We start from the raw sequence: 18,715 nt of genomic DNA, 5'->3' as shown, positions 1-18,715 counted from the left end.
TTAATTTTTTATACAGAAATTGGAGATTCTTTCAAAGTTCATTTTACAACATAGGCATACGGATTTTTTTACATAGTACAATTTTACATAAATTTCATGATATGTATCTTGCATTTCTATTTACATTGCCAAAACTTTAGTGCTAATAGATTTATACTTAACTTTATTGGTTAAATAACTGACTTACGGTAATAACTGCATTGGTTAGAAGGTATCTCGGTTTGCATTTTTATTTCAGAGTGTTTAAAAGTTCATTACAAGAATAATTTGTATCACTGTACACTTATGTATCATGCATTTGAGTTAAAAGTCCACCAAATTTAGCAATTGTGGTCAAAGTTTTGGATGTAAAATCATGGTTTTTGCACAACTGATTCGAGAGATCTAGTCAATGACCCACAAAGAAGTCCATACAAATCCTTGGGATTCATAAGTACTTTTATGGGACTTTGACTAATCTCTCAGGTCAACTGTACAAATAATAAAAATTAAAATATGCGTTTACATATAAAACTTTGACCAGAATTGCTAAATTTTGTGGTCTAATAAATTAAATGTATGATACATAGTGTACAGTGATGCAAATTAGTCTTGTAATAAAATGTAAACACTTGGAAATTAAAATGCCAACTGAGATACCTTCTAACCAATGCAGTTATTACCATAAGTCAGATATTTAAGCAATAAAGTTAAGTATAAATCTATCAACACAAGTTTTTGCAATTAAAATAGAAACAAAATTAGTCTAAGAAGAACTTTTACACAAATATTTCACTGGATTTTATCTTGATAGAAATCTCTTCTGACTTTGGCAACATTTAAAATTGAATCAATAAAATGAATCTAAAGAAATTTTACAATAAATATTTTACTGGATTTTAGCCTGATTAAAATCGGTTTTGACTTTGGCAAGAGATTTGGCACCATTTAAAAATGGACAAAAATAATTAGTCTAAAGAAATTTTACATAAATATTCCTATGACAAAGAAAAGGGAACAATAAAGATGGATAAAAAATCTGTTAGCATTTGGTGAAAACAAAGACATTTGAGGAATATCTCTCACCTATACAATCCCTAACTTATTCATAGGTTTTCCATGGTTAAACATTGACAAGAAACATTGTATAATACCCAATTGTACTTACAGTATAATCATTATACTAAATTTTATTTAACTTTAACCATAAATTCCTTCTCTGATTGACATCAAATTGAAAAGACAATTCTATGCTACAGATATCTAACTTTAAAATCTGAAATACAAAATAAAATACCCTAAAAGATATGTCAACTTTGTAGTGGCTGGGAAATACGAAAGGTTAAATCAACCATTTGTTCCCAGAGTTAGAGATAAATTTACGTAAAAAATAAAAAAAGGCTTTGCCAAACTAAATTTGTTCAATCAATTATTTCTTTAAACATTAGCATGTTGAATGTAAATATATATCTACTTCCCATAAAAAATTACATAATCAAAATAAACATGTAAACAAGGTTTTTGATCGACTAACTTCAGATTTGAATGGTAATTTGAGTTTGCACTTAAAAATTGCTGATGATGCAAGTAAACTTTTAAAAATCTAAACTTGGCTTCAGGATGTAAATTGATTCTCTATCAAAGCAAGACTGTGAATAAGCTAAATGAAAGTAGAACATATCAAAATCATAAAAGCTCAAACTACTGTACACAGATCACATATTGACATTACTCAGCAACATGTACTAATTAATCAGTAGAACTTAGCAAAAGACGACTATTTTCTTAAGTGGTACAGCAAAATTAGATGGCAATACAAGAGAACCACAAAGCAACCAATACAGCTATTTTCCTATACACAAATTTTTGTTTAATATATATTAAAAACCTATGCAATAATACTTCTGGCAATTTCTCCGGTAAATAATTACAGAAAAGAAAAAAAAAGTAACATGGTAATTTCTTCACAAACTTCTCGAAACTAGGAGAGAACTTGAAAAGTTTGAAAAATTCTTGTATTTTTGTACACTTTTCATTTAAAATAGTTTGAAGTACTACGATTCTGCAACTTTTGGTCAAAGTAACAATTAAAATGATTCAATGACAGACAATTTCAAAAGGAAACTAAATTGGAAGCAAAAAACTTCAACGAACTGGTCCCATACAGGAAAAAAGACCCATTCCATGTTTACAAAGTCTATCAACATTTCTAGGCACAAGGAAGAGGCAGAGACTAGCCACTTAAAATGACACAGGATAGACATCAGTGGTGTGAAAACGCAACCCTATACATCTCTTGGCCTAAAACAGAAACTGGACGGCTAATTACACAGCCCCGAAAGGGATCATGATGAAAATAAGAAAACATAGAAACTGCGATAACCAAAAAAGCGATGGTATGCAGAGCCTTCAGAACAATCTTACCCGATAAGCATAAGGCAAAGGGTGAAAGGTCCTCTCTCTCCACAATACCCATCTAAATCTTAAGATTAAAAATTGAGGGAAACTTTATACAATATCAATCCTTGAATGACAAGATTGAGAAACAAGGTGAGAACTGTTAAGATTTGACAGAGCAAAATAGGGCACCAGTTTCCTGTGGAACTGTGATGCGTGCATTTTACAGCAGCTTTAAAAATACGTTTCATGACCGAGTAGCACCAAAAATAATAAAGCTGTCATTAAAATTCCAAAGGACATTCTTACTGTACCTGGTATAAAGGGCACCAGAGAATTAATGTTGAAATCTGCAAGATTATCCCAACCTGTAAATTGACACGTCAGCAAAGGACCCTGCATGGAGGGCATAATTTAAATAAAAACGAGAGCACTATACCAACAGACTAGATCTAATACAATGGCCTTTCAGCGAGATTAGGATATACAGTATATGCAAAAGCAACAATAAAGTCCACAAAAAATATAAAGGAACTTGCAATAAAAGCGCAGCTGAGCAGCTGTTAAACTTTAACAAGGTAAACATAGCTGCTTACTGGGTGGAAGGTAAGCCGCCACTCGACAGGCAGCTTGGCCTTCATTTTGACCTTTGGCAAAGGTGCCTGCAGGGTGGTTGAAGAAGGCTGTGTAACTTGAAGGTGTAACAAACCATCAATTTTTAATGGGAGACTTATCCTGAGGAGGGGGAAGTTCTCAAGACCAAAACTTGCATGGCTAACCGACCCGGATACTCCGGACTTTGTATGACCTCACTCTCGAGGGTCCAGTGCCTTGCACCTCCAAAGAGTGGTAAGAACATCTGGTAATTTTTAAAAGCCAGAAGGAAACAGTGTTTTTGAAGGTCATTCTCATAAGCTTATTATTCAGAGCTATGAAATATTCTCTTTTGATTTAGCATCTCAACGCCCTCACAGGACAAAGTAGCAGATCGTCTTGATTGCTAAAATCCAATTTTGACAGGTCATCTGTCCTCCCCACAAACTGTGGGGCATATAGAGAAGGAAACTTTCCAACCTTCAGAATGATCAATGGCATAGGAGTGCTGTGTAATTATCAAACTTGCTTCGACAAGGCTAACGCATTCAGGTATCCCCACCATAAATACATAAATACTTTCTGGTACGAGGTCCAAACTACACAGTAAGTATTCACAGCAAACAAACCTAGTATGGTGTCCTTCACAAGTAGTTTTTCTGATCATGGCGATACACAAACTCTTTCACCAGATTCAAGTATCCCCATGATGCAGAGGTGTGCTCACCTCCTTGAGTGTCCATCAGTGTCGATACTACCACAACCGCAAGAGTTAGGATGGGGCGAAAGGTTACTTGAATTCAGCTCACACATCAGGTATTAATAAGTAACTGATGAGTTGACACTATGAAAACACTACTGCAGAAGCATCGCTTCAACACCAAATATTGGGTAACAACCACTAAAAGGCCTAGAGAGCAGGTGTCTAGGATCTTGTATGCACCATTTATCAAATGGGAATGGTAGTTTTCCTCTCCCAAGGTCCTGCCAAAAGTACTGACGGTATCCAGTGGTTTTAGTCAAAAGAATCTTTGCGGCAAGACCACGGATATTACGAGCTCTGGGAGAAGCGCGGCAAAGGGATGGAGACTTCATAATTGTCTTTTGTAGTCAAATAGAAAGTGTATTTTAGGTTACAGTTTTTCTTTTACCCATTGTTGTTAACAAATAAGTTGGAGACACTGGGTTCAACAAGGTTCAGTCTTTATCAAATAGAGATAAACTGCCCTAACAGGCCATAGAAGTAATTCAGTCCCTTCTCGAGTGATGAAAGTTAGATCACTCGACACAAAAAGGTGGATTTTGGATCTTGCAGGAAGCTATGGTTGCAGAAAGCCCATGAATATTGTGAGCCCTGGGAGGGGGCTAAGTAACCCGAGGGTTTAAAGGCTCTCCAAACAGGCTCTCTCTAAGTGTCTACTGAGTGGTTATTACATAATGCTAAGGTTGAGGAAAGACCAAGAATATCAAGGGCTTTTATCAAAGATATAAACTCTCATAATCACATCCCCGTGACCAGAAGGAGATTGTGATATTGGACCCACCTTTTTTGCTTTGAATTGTGCTAACAAACAAAGATATGGAAGGACAGGTGGCATGGAGCATTCTGTTCAGGTATAAGCAAACTGCCCTTACAGGAAAAAGTAAACTGTGTAAATCATCAGTTACTGTAGAGGAGTAAAATCTGGTATCATTATTAGAAAGTTTGGATCTTGGCTACAAATTCTGTAACAAAAGTAAATGACAGATCTTTCCACCCTCTAGTGTGAAAACAAAAAAGATAGGTCATGTAGTTTGCTCAATCATTTTGATGAGGCTACAGCTAAAAGGAAGACTATCTTTGGTAGTAGGTCTTGATCTGAAGCCTTGTTGAGGGGATTAAGAGGTGCCATTCTGGTACTTGCTGAAGCCATAGTTGCTGCATTACCATGTATATATGCTTTGGGAGGGGCCCCATCAGATGCTTCTCTCAAAGATAAACATGCTCTTATAAACATCAAGAATAGTGGTCTAGAATGATGCCGTGTTCTGTAGATGACACCACTGACAGGGATCTCTGTTACTTCGGAGTTAGTCTCGAAGTCCCTTTTTCAGAGGTGGTAGGTAAACTTTAACTGTGGAGATACAGTATTTATAAAGGAGCGACATGGAACTTCGTTAAGTGCACTTATCACAGCAGAATTGGCCAATCTGGAAGCTTCTTTTGAACTTCTACGACTGGATCTATAAAGTTAAGGTACCACTCCACCTTAATGGATTATGTGTTGATAACTAAAAGAATGTTTGGAAGATTGAAAGACGTGCACGTGTTTAGGGGTATGGCTAACGGTATGTCTGATCATTTTTTGGTGGAAGGAAAATTGGTTGTAGCAAAAGAGTGGGGGAATAGAGTAGGTGGATGTAAAAGGGAGCTAGTGAGGGTTGAAGAGCTAATAAAACCTGGGGTAAAAAGTAAATATCAGGAAAGGTTGAAAATGGCATATGACGAGGTGAGAGTAAGAGAAACTGGTAATTTAGAGGAGGAGTGGAAGTTAGCAAAAGAAAATTTTGTTGGGATTGCAAGTGATGTATGTGGCAAGAAGGTTGTTGGAGGCAGCATGAGGAAGGGCAGTGAATGGTGGAATGAAGGAGTGAAGGTAAAAGTGGAAGAGAAAAAGAGGGCTTTTGAAGAATGGCTGCAGAGTAATAGTATAGAGAAGTATGAAAAATATAGAGAGAAAAAGGTGGAAGTAAAGCGCAAGGTACGTGAGGCAAAGAGGGCAGCTGACCTGAGGTGGGGTCAGGGACTGGGTCAGTCATATGAAGAGAATAAGAAGTTTTGGAAAGAAGTGAAGAGAGTAAGAAAGGCCGGCACAAGAATTGAAGAGACAGTGAAAGATGGAAATGGAAGGTTGTTAAAAGGAGAGGAGGCAAGGAAAAGGTGGGCGGGATATTTTGAAAGTTTGCTGAATGTTGAGGATGATAGGGAGGCAGAGATAATTGCTGTTCCAGGTGTTGAGGTGCCAGTGATGGGAGATGAGAATGAGAGAGAGATTACAATAGAGGAAGTGAGGAGAGCACTAGATGAAACGAGAGTAGGAAAAGCATCTGGTATGGATGGTGTGAAAGCTGAGATGTTGAAGGAAGGGGGTGTGACTGTAATTGAATGGTTGGTGAGATTGTTTAATGTGTGTTTTGTGTTGTCAATGGTACCAGTAGATTGGGTCTGTGCATATATTGTACCACTATATAAGGGTAAGGGAGATGTGCATGAGTGTTGTAATTCAAGAGGTATTAGTTTGTTGAGTGTAGTTGGAAAAGTGTATGGTAGAGTACTGATTAATAGGATTAAGGATAAAACAGAGAATGCAATCTTGGAAGTACAGGGGGGTTTTAGAAGAGGTAGGGGTTGTATGAATCAGATTTTTACAGTTAGGCAGATATGCGAGAAATATTTAGCAAAAGGTAAGGAGGTGTATGTTGCGTTTATGGATCTGGAGAAAGCGTATGATAGAGTTGATAGGGAAGCAATGTGGAATGTGATGAGGTTATATAGAGTTGGTGGAAGGTTGTTGTAAGCAGTGAAAAGTTTCTACAAAGGTAGTAAAGCATGTGTTAGAATAGGAAATGAAGTGAGCGATTGGTTTCCGGTGAGAGTGGGGCTGAGACAGGGATGTGTGATGTCGCCGTGGTTGTTTAACTTGTATGTTGATGGAGTGGTGAGAGAGGTGAATGCTCGAGTGCTTGGACGAGGATTAAAACTGGTAGACGAGAATGATCATGAATGGGAGGTAAATCAGTTGTTGTTTGCGGATGATACTGTACTGGTAGCAGACACAGAAGAGAAGCTTGACCGAATAGTGACAGAATTTGGAAGGGTGTGTGAGAGAAGGAAGTTGAGAGTTAATGTGGGTAAGAGTAAGGTTATGAGATGTACGAGAAGGGAAGGTGGTGCAAGGTTGAATGTCATGTTGAATGGAGAGTTACTTGAGGAGGTGGGTCAGTTTAAGTACTTGGGGTCTGTTGTTGCAGCAAATGGTGGAGTGGAAGCAGATGTACGTCAGAGAGTGAATGAAGGTTGCAAAGTGTTGGGGGCAGTTAAGGGAGTAGTAAAAAATAGAGGGTTGGGCATGAATGTAAAGAGAGTTCTATATGAGAAAGTGATTGTACCAACTGTGATGTATGGATCGGAGTTGTGGGGAATGAAAGTGATGGAGAGACAGAAATTGAATGTGTTTGAGATGAAGTGTCTGAGGAGTATGGCTGGTGTATCTCGAGTAGATAGGGTTAGGAACGAGGTGGTGAGGGTGAGAACGGGTGTAAGAAATGAGTTAGCGGCTAGAGTGGATATGAATGTGTTGAGGTGGTTTGGCCATGTTGAGAGAATGGAGAATGGCTGTCTGCTAAAGAAGGTGATGAATGCAAGAGTTGATGGGAGAAGTACAAGAGGAAGGCCAAGGTTTGGGTGGATGGATGGTGTGAAGAAAGCTCTGGGTGATAGGAGGATAGATGTGAGAGAGGCAAGAGAGCGTGCTAGAAATAGGAATGAATGGCGAGCGATTGTGACGCAGTTCCGGTAGGCCCTGCTGCTTCCTCCGGTGCCTTAGATGACCGCGGAGGTAGCAGCAGTAGGGGACTCAGCAGTATGAAGCTTCATCTGTGGTGGAAATGTGGGAGGTTGGGCTGTGGCACCCTAGCAGTACCAGCTGAACTCGGCTGAGTCCCTGGTTAGGCTGGAGGAACATAGAGAGTAGAGGTCCCCTTTTTTGTTTTGTTTCTTGTTGATGTCGGCTACCCCCCAAAATTGGGGGAAGTGCCTTTGGTATATGGATGGATGGACCACTCCACCTGAAGCTGTTCTTACCAGGAGGTCTGGTTGCATTTGGACCTTGTTTAGGACCTGATATATTAGTCAGAACTGGGGAAAGTCTTAAAACATCCATCCCCTCCCAGGAAAGATGGCCAGCATCTGGAACAGAACTGGAGAATAATGTGCTGCCAATTTTAGATTCAAATAATCATCAAAACTATTTATAATTGAGGAACCCAAAATGATGGGGTTTCTCAGTACTCAACAATTCAAAGAATAAAGAGAAGCGATTATCATCCTAGTTGACCAATTGTCTATTACTCCTATCACACTTATTTCACTGGGATGTAGAGGGCTGAGAAGTGAATGACATTCAAATCGACTTTTAGCAAAGGAGGCGTAACAGTCTCTAATTGTTTATAAATATACTTCTCAGAAGTCATGCTGTCGTTTATCAACATTAATGAGGGCCTACTGATGGTTGCAGTAAAGTAGGGCAATGCTAGATAAGCTACTTTTGGTTCTAGATAGTATTGCTAAACTATAACCATAGTTGGAAAAGCAGGATGATAAAGACCAGGGGCCCCAACAGGGAAAATAGCCCAGTGAGGAAAGGAAACAAGGAAAAATAAAATATTTTAAGAGAATAAACAAGTCGCCACTCTGTGGCAGTCACAAGGACACTTGTTCCTTCCAAAGGCGGGCACCATATTTAGTGTGACACGAGGAAAATGGCGGGTATGGCTCAGTTGTACACTTCCTCTCAAAACTCTGCAATTATCTGGGATTAGGTTTGAAATCGCCTGAAGCTACTTTAACCGATATACAGTCTGGACAAGCATAGCTAAAGTTACGTTAGTATTTCCCTTTCTAGATAGGCCTGAAAGGGCATAGGTCATCATTATTATTACTATCATTATTCACTTAACTACAACCCTAGTTGGGAAATCAGGATGCTATGGGCCCAAGGGCTACAACAGTGGAAAATAGCCCAGTGAGGAATGGAAATATATAAACTACAAGTAGAGACTTATGTCAGGGTTCAACTTCATGCCCATAATTTGCACCATGCACTAATTTTAGCTAAATCTTTATTGCGGTAAACTCAAATAAGGACGGATTTGAAAGAGAAAGGCCAGAAGTTGGGAAGGAAGGCTTTAGCTTCTTGCTTTCAGCAGAGGAAGACACAAAAGGGGAAGAATCAGACGCCTATTTAATTATCCCCAAATTATGCAAATTCACAAATTGAGGTAAAGAAGCATTGCTAACCATGACAGGTGCCAGAAGGACCCTCCTCTGAGATTGGAGCAAGTTCTCACATTCACTTGAGAAATACTCAATCCCAAATGTATTGAAATCAAAGAAAAAGCACAAGACACAAAGCTAAGCATGGACAGCATCGAAGCAGCGTTTGATTGGAATGGCAACAATGATATAGCTACAGCCTCTAAATACTAGGAATTAAGAGGCAGAAGATGCCGAGGTTAAATGACTCAGTCATTCACAAGATGTGCCCAGTGTTATGACAGCTCCATTCAGTTCAACAGGCAGCGAGTTAAGAGTTTCCATACGCACATAGACCTTCCCCTGCCGGGAAAGGGTAGGTAGACTTGATGACCCGATCAACCTCAGAATTTTCTTTATATGAAAACTGCTTTATTAGGATCATCATGGTATTTCTATTTTGATTAGAGAGTGGCTCGGAAAGAAACCACCAATCACACAACACCTCCCAGTCACCTGAGCATGAAGAGGTTCTCCATAGCCAACACTATGACAGATAAGATGCATATCCTCATAAAACCTAATGCTTCACCCATTCATGACAAGAGACCGAATCGTAAGCAGACGATAGGGAAGGAAATCGGTCGTTATGTTTTGCTGAAATTCGTGATATGACTGAAGAAATAAAGGAATATTGAAAATTAGATTTTTGCAATTTAACATAATATCTGAAATAAGTGGCATTTTACCCCCAATTTTCCACTTCAAAAATATTCATTTTTATAATATGGATGAATAGAAAGCTAAATCCAAGCCGTTTAAGTGATAGCTGGTCACAATAAGAGACAGGAGAGATAACTCTTAGAATAGGAGTTACAGTTTCGCACTCCCTTTCTTATTAGATATTCATGTAATGTTCTAACTTCTAATACCTGCAACTTCAGCAATGCCAAGCAGCTCTTCTAGGAGTAGGACACTACAAAATCAAACCATTGCTCTGTAGTCTTGGATATTGCCATAGCCTCTGAACTATGGTCTTCCACTGTCTTGGGTTAGAGTTCTCTTGCTTGAGGGTATACTCTGGCACACTATTCTATCTTATTTTTTTTCTTCTTGTTTTTTAAATGGTGTTGGGCAGGCTTAATAGAATGGCCATGGATGTCTGGTGGCTTTTCAACAGGTTGTCTTTTCCTTATGTTTTTCTTTTCAAGATCATCATTACTGTCCGCCCTTCAGTTGAAATGGCTATCCTGGAGGTTATTCAGCCTTGCTTGGTGTATCGGCTCTATGTTGACCAGTTTTTGAGACTTTTTTTTTCATAGGCTATGAATTCGATCGATTACTTTATTTATAATTCTGTCCATATTGTTTTCATCATTTTTGCTGATTTGATTTGTAAGTATAATGTATCTTTTTTTATTACCATCAATTCTTATGCTGTCAAGAGACATTGAGCAAAATCCGGGATCAGAATGTCGTTGAATTTTGTCAATGTCGTCTACTCTATTGCAATATTCGAGGTCTTAATGCAAATATTCAAGACCTTACAGTTGTGTTGAGACAGTATGATATTGTTTAGTGCTCCAAAATTTTGGTTTCTAATATGAGGCACTGATCTGAACCTCTTACAACTGGTTTTGAGTAGCCAATAATTTTGAAAAGGGATGCCTTTCCTAGGGACAGGAGAATGGCAGTGTTAGGACCGCTATGAATGTGAATGTCATGAGATTCAGGTAATAAAATTTTGTGGCAGGCACAACTTCTATACAAGTTCTATCCATCAGAATCCAGAAATGGATGATTCCATCTTCGATTGTCTTCTTACCATTATGGCTAAGATACAAGATGATGATAAAAAGGCCTCTTTTGTATTTCTTGGCAATTTCAATACTTGCCGTTGGGAGTGTTTAAATTCTGGTTCTCCTACCAATCGCCATGGCTCAAGAGCTTTAGACTTTACCTCCGAATCAGGCTGCGACCAAATCACAAGTGAAGCTACTCACAGGTCTGGTAATGGCTTGGACCTAGTATACAACGACTACCCTAGCGTTATACCAAGTAAGGTTGGTTCTCCAACTGGGACATCTGATCATGCCTTGATTTCATTAGTGGTGAAGATTTATATGAAATTTCAAGCAGACTGGAATGGGATTTTGAGTGATCTTTGGGGGTTGAATTGGTTACAATTGTATAGTACTGTTGATCCTGTTGTGCCTTTGAATGAGAATCTAGTCAACATAATTGATAAGCGTATCCCTTCTCGGATGCTAAGATACCGAGTGGAGGACAAACCATAGTTCAACGAGGATTGTATACATGCTTATTTGGAGAAGCAGAAGGCCTATTATCTTTGGAAGGGTAACAGATCAGATTTGACTTGAATTAACTATACTCAGCTTAGAGCTTTTGCACAAAATTTATGTTTCTGTTTGGTACAACCCAGGAACATAAGTGCTGAACTACCCTAGATCTGCATTCTTTGGTGGAAATGCACAAATTCCTCCTTTATTTAAACCTGATGGCTCTGTCACTCACTGTCCACAGGAAAAGGCAACCCTTTTGGCTGAGGTGTTAGACAGGAAGCAGAGTAACGAGACTCGAGATCTTCCTCATTCCTGTTTTCCTGAGGCCAAACTATCTAGTTTAGCTTTTTGATCTAGTGAAATTACAGCTCTCTCGATGAACCATGATGCTTATGGAGGAAGACCTAGATGGTATTTTCCCTGTGCTTTTTACAAAGACTACAGAGGAGTTTTTAGCACTTGTTGGAGAATTGGTAATGTTACTCCACTAAGTAAATGTGTTTGTGGTAGCTCAAGTCCAACTGCTAACCATCCAATTTTTATAACTCCGATATTATTTAAAGTTTTTTAAAGTCTTGGTAAAACGTCTTAATAGGATTGCTAAAGGTAATCATCTGTTCCCTCGTTTGGAATTTGGTTTTTGTAAAGACCTTGGAGCATGTGATACCGTTCTTACAATCTTCCATGCTGTACAGAAATCCCTTGATTGTGGTCAGGAAGTTTGTATGATGGGCCTTGTTTTTAGTGCTGCCTTTGACCATGTTAATCACGAGGCCCTTGTTTTAAAACTTGAACAGTTGCGAGTGGGTGGGTTGTTTCTTAGCCTTATTGTTGAATTATCAAGTAACAGATTGCAAAGAGTTGTTATTGATGGGCACCATAGTGATTATAGGAATGTGATATCTGGTGTTCCACAGGATAGTGTTCTTAGCCCATTACTTTTCATTCTATATACACATGACATGTGGTTTGACCTAGAAAACAAGCTTGTTGCATAAGCAGATGATGCTACACTTTGCATCAATGCCATCTCCTGAATGAAGATCCGGGGTTGCTGCAAATTATGGGTTATGAAGTTGAATCCTAACAAAACTCAAAGTATGATTCAAGTACCGGTAGGTCAAGGACAGTGGCTCCTCAACATCCAGACTGCAGCATTTATCAGGTTTCTTGAACTCTGTGACTTAAAATTTTAGAAGTAATTCTCTACAGCAAATTTACTTTTGAGAAACACATTAGATCTGTATGCTCTTTAATTGCAATACAAATTGGTTTATTGAGAGTCGAGATTTTCAGTGATCAATCTATTCCGAAGAAGTGTTTCAGTTCTTTCACTCTATCTTGTTTCGAGTATTGTTCTCCTGTCTGGGCTTACGCTGCCGATTCTCATTTTTATTCGTTAGACAGGAACTTAGTCTATTGAATTTCTTATTCCTGATCTAGATACAGTATTCATCTCTGGCACTATCATTTCATTAGTTCATTATGCATGTTGCATAAGATTTTACATAATTCTGATCATCCTTTACGTTCAGATCTTCCGGGACAGTTCCATCCTGATCGTAATACTAGGCATGCAGTTAATTCTGATAATCAGGCCTCCTCCATCATGAGGCTTAACACTACACAATATTCTAGAAGTTTTATTCCAGCTGTGACCAGGTTGTGGAAGGATCTTCCTGATCGGTTAGTTGAATTGGTAGAACTTCTAAAGTTTGAAGTTGCACCAAATGTTTTTATGCTGAACAGGCTGACATGTCTCTTTTTATAGTTTATATGTTATTGTTTTTAAAATATTTAATTCTAATTGTTCATTATTTCTCATACCGTTTATTTCCCTATTTCCTTTCCTCACTTGACTATTTTTCCCCGTTGGAGCTCTTGAGCTTATAGCCTCTTGCTTTTCAAACTAGGGTTGTAGCTTAGCAAGTAATAATAATAATAATATCATATACTTAGGGCCACCATAGTTATAAGGCAAACCTAGTTTGCGAGAACATGATGGGAATGACAAACTTTCCTCTTCCACCACGGGTGCCTCACGACTCAGTGGGGAAAGTAGTCTCAACTCAAGAGTTCCTCCAACAGGAGCATCTTGTTGAACCTGCCTGTCCTTTTTCCATCATTCTGGTTGATGTGCTAGGACATGGCTCTTCAAGATTACGCTGTGCGTAATCCAACACTCGCCTGAATGTGAGATTCGTTTGAAGATAAGGTATCAGGGAAATCTCAACATGAAAAATTGAAGGGAGGTTCTCGCCACAGAATAACATTTGTCTCTAAATCCCGTTGGGAGGAGACAAAGTAAAGTAAAAATCTTGTTAAGCTTCCTTGTGACGAGAAAAAAATCACAGTTTGAAGATAAAGTTTCAGGGAAATCTCAACATGAAAAACTGAAGAAAGTTTCTCACCGCAAAGAATGACATTTGTGTCTAAATCCTGTTGGAAGGAGACAAAGTAAAATAAAAATCCTGTTAAGCTTCCTGTGAGGAGAGAAAATATCATTCCAACTGGGAGGAAGTCCTCACCCTACAGTTTTTACATGGAGATGCCCTTGAACATCTCTTGTCTAGGCAAGAGAGACAAAGAAGATGTGCGTCTATGTCTGCCCAGCTCATAAGAATGCCACAACAGTCGCTATCCTGTCCAAGGCAAGAATGTAAATACTGAGTTTTACTAGACATAAGCACTCACTTGTAACTTACAGATAATGAATAGTAACTCATATGACTGTGAATTAAGAAAGAAAACACAAGAGAACACAACACTAAATGGGTAGGGAAATGAATGCAAGAGACTCGATCGTAGAGAATAAGTGAGAGCACCACCTCTTCACTTCACGGCCAGCAGCGTTGTGAAGAGATGTTGTGAGCATGTGTCCTCTTGATCCTTGTGCATACGCTGTGTTTACCCAGCAACAAAGCATGATGCAATCAACCAAAATTTTGATTGTCCGGTCATAAAAAACATGATTAGCAGTTACCCCAAGTAAAAGACTGGAAAGTTTGTATCCGCGTAAGAATAAAAAAAAACTTACAGCACAAACAACGGAATGAATTTTATGTTCTTTGAGCACTGAAATAAAAACATACTAGAAAAATTTTTCTAAATATTTTAACCCTTTTACCCCCAAAGGACGTACTGGTACGTTTCACAAAACTCATCCCTTTACCCCCATGGACGTACCGGTACGTCCTTGCATAAAAATGCTATTTAAATTTTTTTCTGCATATTTTTGATAATTTTTTTTGAGAAACTTCAGGCATTTTCCAAGAGAATGAGACCAACCTGACCTCTCTATGTCAAAAATTAAGGCTGTTGGAGCAATTTAAAGAAATTATACTGCAAAATGTGCTTGAAAAAAAATAACCCCATGGGGGTTAAAGGTTGGAAATTTCCAAATAGCCTGGGGGTAAAAGGGTTAAAATTGTCATAGTTGCATGAAAGTTAAGTGTTGTTCACATGTTGAAGATGAACAAACCAAATATTTCTGTAAGAATAATAAATCACATCAAGACAATATATAAAAGAAAATGCAATTAATTAGTTTCCAGTGAAGAAAAATCAAATTATTCTATTAGAACTTACTAAACATTGAAATTGAAATACTCCATTCAATTCCACCAGTTACAAATTTAAAATGCATTATCCCTTCAGCTTGACTAGATTTCTTTACTAAGCTAAATTATTATTATTATTTTTTTTTTTTTTTTTTACAAACATAAGATTTTAAGAATGCATTATTAAGGAATGTTTACTTGAGATTTTTCTGTAATAGATTTACTTGGGTGATCAATCTGAAATTGTACTACTCCCTCATCTACAAGGTTTTTAACAAAGATCTTGAGGCAATTGTAACCTTAACTAAGAGCACACTGTATTTTACGTTAATCTTAATGATATTCAAGAAAAAGGCAACCGTTACATGTATCTGCAAAAATCACATTGAAAAATTGACTTTAAATTGAATTTGTATTAAAAATTACTGTATTCTCATAACCTGAATTCGTATTAAAAATTATTCTCATAAACTGAATTCGTATTAAAAATTATTCTCATAAACTGAATTCGTATTAAAAATTATTCTCATAAACTGAATTCGTATTAAAAATTATTCTCAAACTGAATTCGTATTAAAAATTATTCTCAAACACATTCTAGAAAACATTATGGTAAATATTAGTAGCGATGACTTGACGTCTTGAAAATTGGGAGCGACGACGATATAAACAGTATCTTGAAAAATGGGCTGGCCTTCTTTGGGTCTTCCTAAAGCTTGAGAATTTCCATCCAGTGTCAGTGCTCATCCATCAAAAAATATCTGTAATAAAAGGAAAATTGTCAAAACTGTCCCAACTTTCTTATTACAGCTTTTAAAGTTGAAGAGTTTAATTATTCAAACAGGTTACTTTACATGGATGAAACTAGCAAGGCCATAATCATTGGTTGAGAAAAGTTTAAAATGGAATGACCCAATGTTGAGAATAGTTAAAATTCAAACAAAAAGGTAAATCAACAAAGAGAGGAAGACATACAAATAGCAATGATGATTCAAAGAAAAAATAAGACAATGATGAATACTGTACAACTATTTACACATCCTTTCAAACTGACGCCATACTGTGCAGTACATACATGACCATTTTTCACTTCTATAAGAGGGAGTGAGATATACAGCCTTAACCCTTTTACCCCCAGGCTATTTGGAAATTTCCAACCCTTAACCCCCAGGGGGTTATTTTTTTTTCCCAGCACATTTTGCAGTATATTTTTTTTTGAATTGCTCTAACAGCCTTAATTTTTGTCATAGAGAGGTCAGGTTGGTCTCATTCTCTTGGAAAATGCCTGAATTTTCTCAAAAAATTATCAAAAATATGAAAAAAAACAAATTTTCTAGCATTTTTTTGCAAGGACGTACCGGTACGTCCATGGGGGTAAAGGGATGGCTTTTGTGAAACTTACCAGTACGTCCTTTGGGGGTAAAAGGGTTAGTATTATTATAATTATTATTATCATTATTGTACAGTCATTTCATTATCATCTTCCTTTTTATCATTATTATTATGATTATTTCTTGTTAAGCTACAACCTTAATTGGAAAGCAAGATGCTGTAAGCCCAATGGCTCTAACAAATAAAAATACCTGTGAGGAAAAGAAACTGAAATAAACTATATGAGAAGTACTGATAAATGGATATAAAGTGTTAAGATCAGCAACAACATTAAAACAGATCTGTCATATGTAAACTATGAAGACAGATTCATGTCACTCTGGTCAACATAAAAACATTCATTGCAAGTTTGAACTTCTGAAGTTCAGCCAATTCTACTGCCGATAAAATAACACACTAACAGGGTTACAACTTGGTTACATTAATGCTTTAATCATCAAGGTTAAAGTTTGAAGGCCGCTTACAAGCGGCAGAGGCAAGGGGCAAGACAATTTTCTAGAATGACTATTGGAAACGTCCCTGCCCGGTTCAAGCCCAACAGTTTCTTGTTGAGTGAGAAGAAAAAAAAAAAAACCTGACTGATTGCAATAATTACAGAGGCATAACACTTACTGTACATGAGTCATGAAAATACCGGTATATAATATGCTTAATCTAAAGAGACTGGAGAAAGATTGGTGAAAAGCTGAGAGATGAACGAGCAGGATTTAGAAAAGGTAGAAGTTGCACTGACCAGATTTTCATTTTGAGAAATGTTGTACAGCAAAGCGTAGAATATAGAAATCCCCTTTTGATGGGATTTGTGGACTGAAAAAGCCTTTGATAGAGTGCACTGGCCAATTTTGTGGAGAGTCCTGCATTACTATGGAATTCCTCTTAAATATGTGAATTTGATTAAGTCTGTTCATGAGCTTAGCAAGTGAAAAGTTAATGTTAGTGGAGTCTTATCAAGCGATTTTCCAGCGAACAAAGGAGTACTCCAAGGGAATGTGTCGTCACCTATGTTGTTTATCCTCCTCATGGATTCTGTGATGTGTAGAACAGTCATAGATGGTGGAGAAGGATTGGACTGGATTGGTGATAGGAATTTAGCATACCAGAGTATGCTGATGAGGCTGTCCTTGTTAGCAGAACATTACAGGATTTACAATGCTTGCTTACCAGAATGCATGAAATATCAAATGAGGTTGGGCTGAAGATAAGTAGAAGAACGGCACATGAGAATGGAGTATGCAATGGAAGATGAAATATCATAGGAAGGAAAAAGGATTAATGAGGTAGAATCTTGTAGGCATTTAGTAACTATGATCTCCAATACAGTAGAGTTTAGTGAAAGATTGAAAAAAAGCAAATCAGACAGTGGCTAAGTAAGTAAAACTTGGAAATCAAATCGCCTGAAACTGCATATAAAAATCTGACTATACATCAGTTTAGTGAGATCGGTGTTACTCTATTTACATGAGAATGAAACAATCTCTAATATATTTAGTAGATTTGAGCACAAAGCCTACAGAAGGATATTGGGAGTTAAATGGCAGGACAGGATTAGAAATGAAACTATAAGAGAGATTACTTGAATACCATATGTTGACGAGATCACGATGAGGGGTAGATGGAGATGGTTTGGGCATGCTCTCCGCACTACCAAAGAAAGATTAGTACACCAAATGTTCAGCTGGGCTCCACAAGGCCCTAGAAGAGTTTGAAGACCCAGGCCTACATGGTTGAGGACAATGAATCGCGAAATAGGAGATGATGAATCGAGAAGTATTGAATTAAAAGCTCAAGATAGAGACGACTGGTGAAAGCTAACCGAGGCCCTTTATGTCAATAGGCGTAGATGATGATGATGATGATGATTACAAAATAAAAACAGCAAATATACTGTATGTTTTTTCTATTGTTTATGCTTGTAAGCTCTTTCAGACTATGTTTATGCTTGTAAGCTCTTTCAGACTATGTTTATGCTTGTAAGCTCTTTCAGACTATGTTTATGCTTGTAAGCTCTTTCAGACTATGTCTAAGCTTTCCATATCAGTTGATTAAAGCAAAATACTGATTATTTTTCAAGCTAAGAGATAATTATTACTTGAACGAATATTTCTATTTTACCATATCAAAGTATATACCAGTAGTTTTGACTAAAATTACTTTTCATTTACTGTCAATTTTAATGGCATATCGAAGTTTAGAGGTGTTTCATATCTGATGCTGATGCACAATTTCATGATTCTTGTTTACAAAGCTTTGGAAATTATTGAATTGTTCTTATAATTCTATGAGTAATATTTCATATTCTACTTAACATCATTTGTAGCAACCAAGGTAATTGGTTACAAACCGGCAGTTTACTTTCTTTTGGTAACAATTGTTTCATCATTCATTCTCATTTGCTCTTCTAACTTACTGAACCAGAAGTTGCGATACAGAGGTAGAGAGAAAAAGACGTTGATCTATTTTGATTTAGTCTCAATAGA

General features: G+C 37.4%; 1 long non-coding RNA gene across 1 annotated transcript in view; it reads right to left on the bottom strand.

Annotated features, from left to right (window-relative positions):
- Window positions 1-580: 580 nt before the first annotated feature.
- The window catches only part of LOC137631149 (uncharacterized), a 40,162-nt gene continuing 22,027 nt past the window's right edge, over window positions 581-18,715 (bottom strand). Inside the window, exons 3-4 of the long non-coding RNA XR_011041866.1 lie at window positions 7,798-15,607; window positions 581-5,218 (exon numbers count right to left, since the gene is read on the bottom strand). This is a non-coding gene — a long non-coding RNA (uncharacterized lncRNA). The remainder of the gene's footprint in view (window positions 5,219-7,797; window positions 15,608-18,715) is intronic.

Source organism: Palaemon carinicauda, chromosome 39, assembly GCF_036898095.1.
Source record: "Palaemon carinicauda isolate YSFRI2023 chromosome 39, ASM3689809v2, whole genome shotgun sequence".
In the NCBI taxonomy this organism is placed as follows: domain Eukaryota; kingdom Metazoa; phylum Arthropoda; class Malacostraca; order Decapoda; family Palaemonidae; genus Palaemon; species Palaemon carinicauda.
This window is presented reverse-complemented; position numbering and strand designations above follow the sequence as displayed.